This window comes from Catharus ustulatus, chromosome 2 (genome assembly GCF_009819885.2).
Source record: "Catharus ustulatus isolate bCatUst1 chromosome 2, bCatUst1.pri.v2, whole genome shotgun sequence".
NCBI lineage: Eukaryota > Metazoa > Chordata > Aves > Passeriformes > Turdidae > Catharus > Catharus ustulatus.
The window spans coordinates 115,450,314-115,465,606 of record NC_046222.1 but is presented as its reverse complement, the minus strand read 5'-3'; the positions used below and the strand labels follow the sequence as shown (position 1 = coordinate 115,465,606).

Sequence of the window (15,293 nt, the reverse complement as noted above, 5' to 3'; positions counted from 1 at the left end):
AAGGCAGGAAAATGGTAGAAAGAAAGCTCCAGAAGCCGGACTTTGTAGAGGTGTGCTTGTCAGTGCTGCTTCCATGGTACACTCCTCTCAAACAGAGAACTGCTTGTAGTGTTCTGTCTTGCACCTGATTTTGGAAACCACGGGCTTCTCAACACAATAGTCCATAAATCTTTCACCTTTTGGCCAGTGGCCACTCGCCTTGGAAAATGACTTTAAAACTATTACTGTCCAAAGAGACTTTGAGACTTCTTTCTCCCCACGGATGGAAGACATCGCTGGATGATCCGAGGACATCTCATCTGTTGGCAGCTATTCCTCTCATTTTCTCTCTCTCTCCACTTTGTCACCTTTATCTCTCTCTCCCTCTTACCACTACCCCAAAACTGAACTGTTGGCCCTCAATAAACTGCTTTGCTGCTTGCTGCTGAACAAAACCTCAGTCTCTTGCTGTTGTCTTTTGCCCCTGTGGTCGAACGAACCATCACGACCCCTGCTCAGGTTGTGCAGACCGTGACACAGGCATAGGACACCATCAAGTTGACACTGAAAAAAAGTGTTTCTATGAATTATTATATTTTATTTTGCAGCAACAATCAAGTTGCACAAACTTTGCCTATTCAATATTTAAAAACACAGCAGTAAATGCAAACTGTAAATCAGAATCAATCTCTGGTGAATTCTTTAGAATTTGATAATCTCAACAGTCCCAAATGAGCAGAAGACCAAGAAAGATAAAAAATGCATGTTTATATGTAAAAATTATACCTCATTCAGCCTGTGAATTGAAATGAGGATAAGGAACTTGAGCAAATGAGGCTTCCTCAGTGACATCATTAAGTGCTCAAACACATAAGTGCCTGACTAGGGAATTAAGTCTCTTCATTATATCCTTCCAAGCATTTTTAGAAATTCAAGACTGTGAGTGGCAGGAAGCAAAAATACCCAGTAAAGTGTCCTTGCACGTTCCAGGATTCCACAAGAGTCTATGTGAAGTTTCATAAGAGTGATTACAAAAAATCTCTAGTATTGAGGAATATTTAACACCAACGTTATTCAACTCACAGACCTCCCTACTTGTGCAAAAACAGTCTGAGATAAAAAAGAAAACAAAAAAGATTGATCCATTTTCTGAAAGTAAAATGAAAGTTTCAGGTTTCATTGAGCAGACATTTTATGTGAAAGCTGAATCTTCTTTCTTGGTCCTGGCCAGCAAGGCCACTGCAAACATTGACCTTTTCTAAGTTTTACCAGGCTGATTTCTGCTAGATCTATAAAAAATAGAGACCAGCCAATGTGATGGGCTGCTGAAGGAAGATGAGATGAAAAGATCCAGTTTGATGCCTTAGTCTGACATGAGTGACAATGTATTTGTCCAAAGAAGAAAATGTTTCAGCACAAGCCTGATTCCGTCCAAGAGCACATTAATACAGGCTTTACCTGAATAAGAATTTCACACACATTGGTGTGAGATATCTGTGTAGCAAATTGGTGGTAGAGGAACATACCTTCTTGTTCAAACCCCTGTATTCTGCATTCTGGTATTCACATTGTAATAGACGCTTACTTCAGTAGCCTCCTAACTATTCCCTAGGAAAAAAATATTCCTTCCACTTCTTTCACTACAAAATATTTACTGGATTTTCCTTTCATGGAAAGTAACATTAAATATTTCCTCCCATTACAAATTCTGCAGTTCTTTGGACCAGCTGCATTAAAAAAAAATTCATCCCTTCCTCTACATACTCTCAAGACTTCAAATGCCTGCTGTTTTACTTTGAAAGACTTTTACAGAGAATATTTTACTACTATTAGTCTGCAGTGTAGTCCACCCTTTTGATCTTGACTCACTCAGCCTGACTGCTTATATTCTACACAAGATGCTAAAGAATTATGGATCCATTTTGGGCCACAGATGTTACATGTTGGTCTTCTGATGTGAATTATAGATGCAATACTGATGCTACTTTTGCTTTATGGCTCCTAGAAGTGATTCCCAGATCTTGAATCTGAAAACTTGCTCAGGCCATATCCTTGTTCTCTGTGAGGACAAGGCACAGATTTGCAGCATCTTCCCTTCCACAAATCTTCTTTTGTACATAAAACCAGTGCTCAAGAGGAATGCCATTATGTGCTTTAAACAGGTGCTGATCTGGATGTTTATAAGGAACTTGGCTGCTTAGCAGAAAGGACAGTGCTGTGCACATCAAAAAGAAAGCCTACATCTAGGTTAGGTAAAAATATTTATTTTTTTTTTGCTTTCTGTAGTGCTATTCTTGAATCTTAAAGTTTAGCAATCTCTTAAGTCTTTTAACTGAGTTTAGTATGTGAGGATGCAGAAGAGAGATGCAAGAATCACTGAATGAGAATTGCAACACGAGGGTAAGGGAAGATCTCGATTTAATAGAACACGCTGAATACTTATTTCTATGAAGCTTAGAAATTAGCAATAATTTGCATGAATGGAAAAACCCTCTGAAAGAATTTCTCATTTTACATAGACTTTGAAGACCCATTTGTTCTCTCAACAAGAACCATTGCTTGACACTTCTTTCAGAAGACAGAAAAAAAAACAAGTTGGATCACTGCCAGTTATTGCAGCACTTCTGGAAATGGCTTTATCCTAATGCCAGCTGAAGAAGGTGGATTGACCTTGTGTGTTCATGTTTAGAAATATCAAAAGACTTGTGTTCAGCTCATGTAAACTACATAAAAGAGACATTTGGAGCATTGCTTTTGCAATTTCCTAGTGTAATGAGAGAAGATAACTCATTCAAGGAAGGTTGAGAATAGCACCTTGATTTCTACTAAGAGGGAGGCATTATGATGAATGTGAATTTTGCCTTCTTTTATAAGTTACTGTTCCACTGCTGCAGTTTTTCTCAGTGTCACTGGCTCATCTGGAGGTCAAATGCTGTGTGACTTCCAGACTCACTTGATAGTCTGGAGTCTTGAAAGGGATGAGCACAACCAACACAAATGGGCTGCAGCAAGTGCAGAACATAGAGCTGCTCCTGGGACATTAATCTGCCTCTTGCCTCACAGACAAGGACTCCCTTTTCCCAACTATTTTCTAGTCATTAAGACATAGCAACAAGCCTTTGTGGTGCCTTCTGAGCAAAGCAAAGTGAAGAGAATTAGACTGCAGCACACAAAACACAAAAGCATGGGAGGGACGAGGGTTCCTCATGGGCACAGAGTGACAGAGCATAAGATCAGTACTCAGGAGATAAAAGGAACTGATGAGAGCACTGCAGAGCCCTGATGTGTCACAGATACCAGGCAGATGTTTGCAGCATTTGCTCTGCTGCCAGATCCTTCTGTTGTTTCTGGGCGATCATCCATTTACTCTGTTGCCTCAGCTACAAGGTTTTTCTTTCCTGCCTGACAGCTGCTGATATCCGTTTTGGCAACAACACTTCTGCTTCACTTGCTCACTCTTCCCTGCTTAAAGAGAAACTTGGCTTCTTTACATAAAAATTCAAAATATCCTTCACTGATTATTGTCCTCCTTGGACAACATTTTTCCTGTCTACAAATTCCAAATATGGGACATGACAAAATTATGAGAAAAGGTAAGGAGAAAGAATATCCAAAAAGAATCTGAAGTGAAAGAATTCTATTACTTCTGAGAGATTCCTTAAATGATCTCCAATGGACATTAATATACTATACGCTTTATCTGTATATAGCTATTTTCCTATTTGGAAATGCATTTCAGTTTCTATATGTCCACAGAAATTTAGTGACAAAAAATGCAGTTATAGACTCAAAGTCATTCTTAGTTTGTAGAATGAAGAAAACTCCACAATCTTTGCAACACATACTATTAACTGAAAATAAACAAATGGGAATGGTGAGGGGAAAACAGAGTAATGAAGAAATAAGCTCAACTTGGTACTGAAACTTTTGCTTCTTTGCTAAAACTGTTGAATAAAAATAATCAATGCAATGCAGAAAAGTTCATGTTCATTCTCTCTGCACCCATAGAAGTCACTGTGCTTGCAAAAGCAGCAGCACAACCTTGAAAACGAATTTGCTGAACTTGAACCTGTTACAACTGGTTTCCACACAGGATTGTAACAGTAAATTTTGCTGTAAAAATGGCAGTTTCATATAATTCAACAGTAGGAAAAAGCATGAGGAATCTTTTCTGTTAATTTGTCATTTGGTGGTAAGGTATATTGCAGTTATGACAAATGTAATCATATTTCATTGTTCTCTGCAGAAGAACTCTTGATGATGCCTGAAATACATGTCAGTACTGCAGGATGAGAAAAAATCCCTTAAAATGTAATTCTTGCAACAATTGCAATGCTGAACATGATGCATATCAATATCCCCTCTGCAACTGGTATCTGTGGATTCCTGTTGATAAAGGGCTAAAATGTGAGTGAGCAACGTCTTATTTACATCCTAATCTCCTTACTTACCTCAGTCAATGTCAGGAGAAGACTTGGTCTGTATTATTTTCTGCTATGGTCTTTGTCATGAAAATGAAGCATCAGGATGTTAATTTCCATCAGAAGAGAGCTAGAAAAGTAGAAGCAGGAACTGAACACTGCAGATAATTTTCAGAACTGGAAGGAACACTGCTGATGTTTTTATGAATGACAATCACAGAAATGTAAGTAAAAAAATAAATGGATTTTTCCTTTTTTTTTTTTTTTTTTAGGAAGAGAGTATGTTAAAAATTTTCGTAGTTAAAATGGTATATTTTTTCCATACATAGATTTTCACAAGATCCAAAATGATTTAGGAATACAAATTCCTTTATTTGAAACACTTCCATTTCAAAGGCAAAGAAAAACTTTTAAATATTTGAGTCAGAGTCTTATTGCATACTAGGGAATAATTACTCTTCAATTATGCAATCTTCCACTCCTAACAATGTGGGAGTGGTTCACACCTGACAGTTCAGATCCTCAGAATTCCCAGAGTGAATCACACAGTGCAAAGGGCTTGTGGTGCTGCATTAATGGTGCTGCTCTGTGATGAGTGTGCCATGAGCATTTTGATATATTGTTTGTATGAAGAGGGCATTAAAAAGTTTGGGCACAAGAAACGGTGGCACAGCATGAATCTTCACTTTGCAGCCACAGGGATGAACAAGAGCACAAACAGCATGGCTTTTTTCACTACAGCAAAGCTTCATGATTTGTTGAAAGTCTGCAAAGTGAGGAACATTTCCCAAAATACCCCAGACACAGCAACACTGAGTTCTGTTTTTAAAATGGAACGTTAAGACCACCAGCTTCTCTGATAAAGTTACCACCTGGCACTTTGTGGGAACTGAAACTGCCTTCTTTTTGCTCTATCCCTCTTTATTCCCCTTACTGTGTCATGATGCACACAGAGTTGCAGTAAAACATCCATTTGATTACTTCTGGAAGAATTCACATGAACGTTTTGCACTGCCCTGCTTGGAATCCCTGCAGCTCCCTTCTCTGATCCCCCTCCACCTTCCTATTCCCCAAGCAGCCAGGCTGATGAACATGATGTAGCCACCCTGATCCCATCAATGATCACAAGGAAAATCCTATTGTACAGGGCACCCTCCTGCCTCTGAGCTCTAGGGAACCCTCCAAAGTCCTCCCCTTCCCAATTCCTGTGCAAGGGAATATTCTCTTTGAAATTTCCTTTGAAATAAAACATGCATTTCCAATGCCAGGTAGTAAGTTGTGTGGAAATGGTTCAAAACTCAGTAATTCATAATATTTGCAATGCACTCAATAAATAGGAATAGTTGTAGTAAAATATTATCACTTCTTATTTAAAAAGTATCCTGAAATCTGGAAAGGTATCTAACGTCAGTGTAAAAGAAAAATGGTAATTTTTCATGGCTGCTCTTTTAGCAATATAAGTGATTTTACACATTTAGTTCTCACACTTCAAACATCCTGCTTTTTTCTTTTAATCATGCACAGTTGGAAAGGATTTTTAATGGATTTGAGTATATTAATGTGAGATGTTAGGGGAAATCAGTGACTGTTGAGACAATTATTGTTCATAGGAGAGAGAACTAAAAAATCTGGAGTCAGGACCCTGACACATTAAGCAAACACTCCCCTTTCTCTGATGCTGAGGAAGAAGATATCTTCCAGAGGTCTGTCAAGTAATAGCAAGTTACTCCATTGTTTTTAGCTATAAATCTAAACCAGGGAACCCTACCATGCATTCTGTAACCTATATTTTACTGTTCAAAGTGAGCTTTGATTTCATAATGCTGGCATGGTCTGCTAGTGCAGCAATGCAAGTTTTTGTGTTTTAAGAGACATGAGAAATATTCCTAGGATTTCTCAGGGAAAACACTTCTTAAAAAGATGCAGCTTTTCTTTAAAAGTTACGTGCATTTTTGCCAAGTATTTCAGTTAAATTGGATGTGATTATAAATAGAGAAGACTTCAAAAGCATGTAAGACTCCAATTCACTTTCCTTTTGCCTGGCACTCCTCCTTCCCAGGCCTTCCAAACACTTCTTATTTGTATAAAGAGCCTGTTTATTCTGTTTGGTCTATTAGCAAGATATGTTCCATAAGCAGAGTAAAAAGTGAACTTTTGCCACCAGTTGGCAGAGTTCACTGCCATTCAGATAGGAGACCATTTGGTGTGATTTATTGCAGCTCACCTCCCCTCAGTCTCTTAATTTCTTGGACAAAACCAAGGGAAAAACAAATTCCTTCCACAGCTCTTTAAATCTGTTTCTTGGAATATTTTATTTTTAACACTAACATTTGTTCATCTATATACCCATTCCATGATTATTTCCAGAACAACTCTCCCCACAGCATGGCAGAGCCTTCCTGCTCCCATTTTCCTTCTCTAACACTTGAACCTGGGGAAAGCACATTCTAATTTAACCTTTCCTCTGAAATTCTGTGTATGCAGCCAACTAAAACCAAGTAGCCAATGTAAATAATTGATCTAACCCTTGTGTTGGAGGAAAAGAAAGTTGCAGAAGGAAGAACTGGAGAGGCCAGGAAAGGTTTATAGACAAGTGACATCTTTGACAACCAACACAGCAGACCTGGCTATTAAAACTTCCTATGCCCTTACAGCAGGTGTCAAATTGCATTGGTAGGTCCTTTATCCCTTACTTATTCCTGGGTTTGGACAAGACACTGTTTCACAACATTTTATTTTGTGTTGATAAGTGGATTTATTTTTTTTTTCCATTCTGCATGTATGGTTAGGAAGTCCCATAGGATCAAAGAATGTTCTCTTTATAGTGACTAACTCCAGAGCCAAGGAAGTCGTGATAAATCCTAAGGCAGGTTTACAAGGATATCAAACAGAAAGTCAGGGTGCCTAGTTAGAAAAGGAGTTTAGTGAGGCAGGGAATAAAACCACCTGGATATTGACCTACAAATCCATGCAGATCAGAAACGCGAGGAAAAAATTCATATTATCAAGAGTTTTGCAAAAAAAAATGGGTGGAGTACTGGTGGAAATATTTTGCTCAATTGAAAGTAGTAATAAATTTATGTTGGGACAGACACAAAAAAAAAGTCAAATATATAATCTTCATAAGCTTGTCTTTCAGAGGATGGCAAATACAAGGCCACAAAGACAAGAATACTCTATGCATATTGAATTTAAAGAATTTTCATTCCTAATATTTTCTGCTAGAGTGTACACACTCCACTGCATGGCAGCCTGCTTTGAGATGCCTCTGGAAGATGTGCAATGGCAGGAAGGTTTGAGTCACTCTGTAGATGAGTGTCCTGACTGCAGTGGAGAAAATTCTGGTGTGACACAACCAAAACATGTCAAGAATCAGGCTTTGCAAATTGCAGGTATCCAAGTAAGGGTTTAGTAGTGACAATAATAACAGCAGTAATAGAATTTTTTTTTGTTTGTTTTAAGCTGAGAAGCAACTGCTACAACTCGATGCTAGATTCACCAGCAGGTGGGTGACAGTAAATAAACTACAGCTGTGTTTGCTGTGGCTTTCATTTTATTTTGAATTATTTATAAATAGCACTAGGAGCAATTTAGGCATTACCAGATGACATGCCCTTTAATTTATTAGTTGTTTTTTTTCTCTTGAACTTGCTGAGCAGGTAGGAGCTAGATGGAAGATAATGTCAGTGAGGTGCAGAGCACAGTCCTTTTCAGACTCCCGTGGTCACTTCAGCTATAATAAAGTTTTGAGTGAACTTTCAGAAGGAAAATTCAGCTAGTGTTGAATATAACAATGTGCTGCAAGGTATCCAACCCCACAAATACTCCTCAAACAGCACCATCTATGTATATTACAATGCTGACAGAAAAGTAACCTAAAATTGCAGTGAGATGAAGCAAGACCTATTGTTCTGTCCCTGTCCTCCTGCAGAACACACTGGTATTCTGTTGTACCATCCCCAGATAACAATAAATGTTAATACCATGTCAATCCCCCATATGATGTCTGTTCAAAGGCACATCACCTATTTTCCATTTGTGCTTTTGGTGCTCTTCTCTTACCATGCCTGGAATGCGCACAGCCCTGATGTGCTCAGCCTAGAGCTGCCCCTTCTGCTTTGATCTCTTGCCTCTCCTTTGCTCCTCCAAGCTGACACTTTATGTCAGCTAATACCTGAATATCAATGCTGGTTGGTTTTCCCCTATTCAGTTTCTCATACTCAGAATAGGTTTATAGTAAATGTCTTCAAGGATCTGTGTGCAAGATATTATTTTAAAATTCACATTTCCAAGTATGCATGCAAAACATTTGACAAAGACAGCTGTCCTGTCATACTGCCCAAGCATGTCTTGTTCTTACCTTGTCCTCCCCTGCCTGTCTGAAAGCATCTGCTGTCCCAGCTCTGCTTTGGCAGAATGTTAAAGAACTTATTTTAACTGTTTGCCCATCATTGCAAATTGGCCTACTTATTAGACAGGGAGAAAAGAATCTGAATCATAGGCTGAGGCTGATACAATATTTTTTAAAAGTAATACCTGAACTGTGAATGGTGGTTGAGAATCTAAAATTGTAATCTCCTTGTGACCAGTGTTCTCTGCTTTTCCATGCAGGGATAAAGGAGAGCTGCTTATAGTGAGAAATGCTTTTAGCAAGAGAGCATCAAGAACAGATTTCCTGGACTAGACCTTTCTTTCTGACTGCCACATCAGTTGTGGAGCCAGCCTTCCTCCAACAGAGCAGAGCTACATTCTGCAGTGAAGTGATTCAGGAGCTGAGATCTGTGACACACAAATGGGGGCTTGCAGTTGATGGGGTGGTTGTGCATACAGCTGGTGCATACTCTGATCCTAACCTGTGTCAGTTCTGCTCCAGAAGGCACTGGGAGCTTGGAACAGGGCAAGGATGGCACAGAACGTTTATAGTTAAAGGCAAAGATTATGTTTTTCTCTCTTCTGTTTGCTTACTCAGTAAGGAAAGGAAATTGTAACTGATATTTCTCAATAATAAACCCCTACAAATGCAACATGTCATGTTTTCATATAATTACAGGCCAGGAATCACTGCCCACAGTCCTTCCACTGCAAAAAAACTTTGGATCCAGAAGCAACTGAGGTGGTTTAGGATTCATTTCCAGAGGACTTGTGGAAAGAATCATAAGAGAGGGAGGAGAAGAAAAGGAAGAAAGATGAAGTGCACCATTAAGTATACCCAGGGAACACAATAATACACTTTATAGTCCAAAAACATTATACTTACACACTATCATGGACAAAAAAGGAAGGAAACCCAGTTTGTAGCCAGTCCAAATAAAACTTCTGATCACTAATTTGGTTAGTGGGGAGAGAAGTGCACGATTACACATCAATTCACTCGACACCAATCCCCAAAACCACATGCTCATTCCCACTGAGAAAACAGACAGTGAATAGGCTGAGGTTGTTGTGCATGTGATGCTTTTTCCACTCTTTCCTTCTCACTTATCTCCCTCCCACACTGTTCCTTAGTGTTCCTGCCCTGGTGTAACCCCAGCTGCAGCTCACCCCACAAGGCTGCTCTCACTCTCCGAGCTGGAATGCAAGAGAGAATACGAAAAGCGAAAAATCTCATGGGTTGAGACAAAGACAGTCTAACAGATAAAGCAAAAGCCCTGCTCACAAACAAAGCAAAACAAGGAATTCATGTACCAATTCCCATGGGCAAGCAGGTGTTCAGCCACCTCCAGGACAGCAGGGCTCCCTCACACGTAATGGTGACTTGGGAAGAAAAATGCTGTGAGTCCAAAAATTCCCCCTTTCCTCCTCCTTCCCCAGCTCTGTATGCTGAGCAGGATTCCACATGCTCTGGAATATCCCTGTGATCAGTTGGGGTCAGCTCTCCTGGCTGGGGTCACTCCCAGTTTCTTGTGCACCCCCAGCCTGCTTGGCCAAGGCTTGGCTTTGTGTAAATCCTGCTCAGCTCATCCCTGTGATAACATCACAGTTTTCAGCACAAATCCAAGATACAGCCCCATACAAACTACTGTGAAAAAATTAACTCAATCCCAGTTAAAATCAGCACTGTTGCCCACAGCTGGAGTCCCTTAGGAGACTCCCTGTCCCTTTTGGCTCTGTGTCTCCCTCCAGCCCCTTCCCTTTAGAGGAGAGGCTTTTCCTAAATATGCTTGTGTAGGAGTAGGTGCCTCAGATTTGCTCCCCTGTTTGGGAGAGGTTTGCCTCAGCCTCTGAGCTGGCTGCAACCCACTGTAACCATCTCAGGGCAGATGACCTCCTGCCCAGGGCTGCACTGATGCTCCCAGCTGCATCAACCCTGAGACTTGTGCCCCTTATAACAGGGGCTCATCTCTCACTGCTGGGCTCTGCATGAGAAACAAAATTCAGCAAAGGTAAAAAAAGGCTTAGGAAGGAACAGGAGAAGTGCTAAATGGGAGAATTTATAGAAGAAAAAAAGGAAAAATCCATGCCTGGAATATATGGGGAGCTGCTGTGACGTTATTTGCATGTGTCCTTTCCCAATGTGGGCACATCGAGTGGATGTGTGGAGCTCAGAGCAGCCTCATCCAGTGCCAGGTGTCCTTGTCCACGGCAGAGGGGTTGGAGCTGGATCACCTTTAAGGTCCCTTCACAACCCAGGCCATTGTGACTATGATATTCCTTTTGTTCTTGGTTGTGCTTGCTCCTTGGCAGGGAGTCCTGCAGCCTGTGTGGGCACACACCTCTGCTGCCATCCTCTGTGCCCTGTGCTCTGTCTGCCCCTCTCAAGCAGGGGGTGAGGACAAAAGACTTCCCTCACCTTTTGTGGCTTTGTCAGCTCACAGATCTGAGAGAGAAGGACAGGGGAGGGGAGAAATCAGCTTCCTCACAGCTCTTGCTTCACATGTCTTGCACATTGCTCCTGAGACAGAAATGAGCACACAAAGCTCTGTTCCTCTCTTACCTTCGCTGCAGGATGTTGGGGTGCAAATGGCACATTCAGAGATGCTGTAGTACCATGAATAGCCCGTGTCAATGGGTGAAGTGCAGCTCCTGAGTGCCCCTGGCTGAAGGAGGCTGTGCCAGCTCTCTGGAGCCTGGCTCTGGCTGAGGAGGGGGATTCTGGGCAGGCAGCAGTGCCTGGTGATGGGTAACCCAACTCCACACCATCAGCCTTCCTGCAGCGGAGTCACTTTGGATATATCCTGCTTCAATCAATACTGAGCAGAGCACCAACTCTTAACCCTCTCTCTGTATTTCCATCCCTTCATCCTAATCACTTTTAATTTATTTTCCAGATTTGCTGGAAGGCAGCATTTCCCCAGCACAGGCTTTGTATAGATCAATCCCTTTGCAGCCTTTCAGGTTTGATGTACAAATTTGTGTTTCTCAGTAATGTAGAATGGAAAGCATGGAAAGGTGGTCAGGGTAATTTCTGGTGCATGAGATCTTATACAATGTTGTGATAAGCTTTGCAATCACTGCATCATTACACTAATTGTTTGTCACTGTGCACATGTGCATGTAATCAGCAGCCTTGAACGGAATACATTACATTACTCTTGTGTCAGATGTGGTGTGTCTCAATCCATCAAGAGGAAATGGCTAGAAATGAATGTAGGAAAGTGTTTCAGCCAGAAGCAGGGATTCTAATTATTTCACACCAAGAACTTCACATATTTGCTAAACTGAGTTGTCATGCTGCTACTGATTATAATTGTCCTCTACCATTGACAGGTGATTGTTTTATGATTTCTGTGTCTAATGAAAATTCATTTTAACTAGAAAATTATTTTTTTACTACCCTGGATTCACTTAGAGAATTTTTGGAAAGTGTCTCTATTGCTTTTACCTCTTAACACAATCTTGAACCTATTTTTTTGCTTTAATAAACTTAATTGAGAAAACTGAAATAGATGCATTTAGCTTTTTGATGTGACTCACAGTACTGACAGATAGAAGATGTCTCTGCAGTAATAATGGAGATGATTAGTGGAAAATAAGAGGAATAATTTGGTTTTATCTACTTTCAGGTTATTGCAAGCAGATAGGAAGTTAATTGAAGTTATGTCCCTTTTTGAAGGCTATGTGATACAGTCCATCAGTGAGAACCAGCTTATGAAGTTCAGTGATATCTGCTTGTCTGAAAGAGCCTTCTAGACTAAGATTAATATAAAACTAATGCAGGCCTTTTAAAATTTCATAAAGGTGGTTAAATGTGTCTCTTAATTCTGTTGTTTAACACAGTGATGGGAGATGGTCTCATCTCACCTCTTCCTGCTTTCCAGGCTCAGGAAATGACTGAAGCCTTATCCTGAGGCAAGAGAAGAGGAAGCCCTGGGGCAAACCTGAGGGAATGACAAATCCTGGTTTCTCTGTCAGAGTGGATCCAGCAAAGAGGTGGAGTCTCCTTCATTTGGTCCAAAACTGAATCCTAACTCTTGAGTTAAATTTCTGCAAAGCAGAGGGGGTTTGACTGAAGCAGTGTTGAGTGGAGAGGAGAGGGAGGAGAAAGATGGAGAAATCTCTCATCGTGATGGAGAGTTTCCACTAAAGCAGTCTTGTTTTGGGAAATCAGCTGAAAGGAGTTGTATGCTGCCTTGTTACCTTCTCACACACATGTACACAATCTGTGGCTGCAAGTCTGGGCATTGGACAGAAAACAAGATGTAAAGAACAGTTTGATTACGCAGGAAAATGGATCAATGGTAACTGCAAAAGCCAAAGCCATGCTGTGAAAAAGCACATACACTTTTACAAAGATATAGTTACTACACTTTTACAAAGATATAATTACTGTTTTGTCCTCTGTCATTTTTGAGCATGTCTTTGCATAGAGGGGGACACTGATATCTGAGGCCAAAAATAAGCATGATGTATTTGCTATTGCTTGGGGTAGATGCCAGGGCTACAGGTAGCAGAACTTCAACAAGAAAAATAATGGTGATTTACTAATAAAACAGTGCTTCTAAAGCTGAAGGATGTACATTTGTTTCTGCAACAAGTTTCACAGATGAAGCCATTAGCTTTACTATTATGTAACATTTTACCTATAAATGGCATCATAAACCTTGTATTATATATAAAATTCTTAGAAAAATGTTATGATTTTTAAACTTTTGAAGTAATTTACAGTTAAGCTGTAAGAGTATTACATGGATTTTATTAATATATTCCAAATGTAATTTAAAAATTAATTAATCTTCTTCCTAGTTTGATCTACAATATAAAGGAAAAAAACCCAGAAAATATGAGGGTAAATGACTGACAAGAAATCAGGACTAAAAATAACTCAATTTATTATTTTTATGGAACAATGTCCTGGATTGCAATATAATTTATTTTCTGCAATCTCCAATTTGTCCTCAGATATCTTAAGCCTTTGATAGGTTGCTAATACAGGGTGTGATATCCCCTTTCAGTCAAGCTGAGCAATCTGCAGCTGCTGTGTATGGAACATCTGTACATATTTCCTTGTAACAGAAAACACTAAGCTCTGTTGAGCCATGCTCTGACTCTAGCACTCATTTCTCAGGAAACACCTCACTAGGCTGCACATTCTGACCAGCGTTCTGTGAGTACCTTTGGCTGCACAGAAGGAGCCCAAGGGAGGACCCTGCCTAGGTGGTTTGTCAAAAATGGAAAACCTAGTCAAAGCTTAGTGAAAAGCTGAGTTATATTGGTGCTGTGTTCTACCTTTTCAGCTAGTCAGTCCTAGAAATTCTAATGCTACTCACCTCCCACACTATTATTTACTTTGCTTGATGCACTACAAGACATGCTGGCAGAGAATTGTTCTCACGTTGCACTTCTCTCCTACAGGCAATGGAAAAATACTTAGAAATAAATTGCCAGAGCATAAGTGCCATTTCTCAGAATTTCATGAGCTGTAGTCTTTGATGCTAACACAGTTAATGCACAATAAGCTTTTTTTAATGTAAATATTAAATGTACAGGAAATCACTAAAGCAAATGCAAATACCTCAGAAGCTTGGGAAAAGATTATGCCACTGAGCTGGCCATTTTACAGTGAGGATTTCCTTATATTTTTTCCCTCCTGAAAGAGTAATTGAGAAATTAACCTAGAAACAACGAGTGGTGTGATTGTCACATTTGAGGAAAGGTTGCCATCAAGAGGGACCTTGACAGAGTTGGGGATTCCAGCATAAAACAGTAATGATTTCTGTTAGACCAGCTAGAGCAGGTCGAGAGGAACTCCATAAAAATGGTCAGAGACCTGGAGCACCTCTCTTACAAATTAAAATTCAGAGAGTTGGGGTTATTCAGCCTGGAGAGGAGATGGGTGGGAGAAAACTTTATTGTAGATTTGCATACTCAAAGGAGAATTATTTAAAAGATGGAGAGTTTTTTCCAAGACCTGTAAACAAGCAGTGACAGGACAAGGGATAATTCTTTTAAACAAAGAGAGAGTAGATTTGGGTTGGCCATGAGGAAGAGTTTTTTTAAGGTGAGGGTGTTCAAGCACTGGAACAGGTTGCCCAGAGAAGTTATGGATGATCCATCCCTGGAAGTGTTTAAGGTCAGGCTGGATGGAGCTTTCAGCAACTCAATCTAGTGAAAGGTGTCCCTGCCCACAGCAGGAGGGTTGGGCTAGATACTCTTTGAAAGTCTATTCCAAGCCAAACCCCTCTGTGACTCTATTAAACCTCACTTTTCTGAAGAGAATATTGTACAAATACTTGCAAAATAATTTCTTGCTATGACCTCTGTAAAGGTATCAGGGAGTCTGCACAGAAATCAGAGATAATTAGCACTTCATTTTTTCAAATTCTCATGTTCTCTGCTTATCTTCCTGATGAGTGTTCCTTTTTGTCCCTCTTTCCAAAACACATTAGTTTACAGATGCTATAGCTGAGTATTGATCCTGGACTGATTCAGCACAAACTTCAGAGTTCCACTCAC

General features: G+C 40.1%; 1 long non-coding RNA gene across 1 annotated transcript; it reads left to right on the top strand.

Annotated features, from left to right (window-relative positions):
* The first annotated feature begins 4,050 nt into the window (after positions 1–4,050).
* On the top strand, positions 4,051–10,063 carry LOC122149375. Its single transcript, XR_006162936.1, has 2 exons — positions 4,051–4,386; positions 9,012–10,063. It is a non-coding gene; the product is annotated as an uncharacterized LOC122149375 (long non-coding RNA).
* The last annotated feature ends 5,230 nt before the right edge of the window (positions 10,064–15,293 follow it).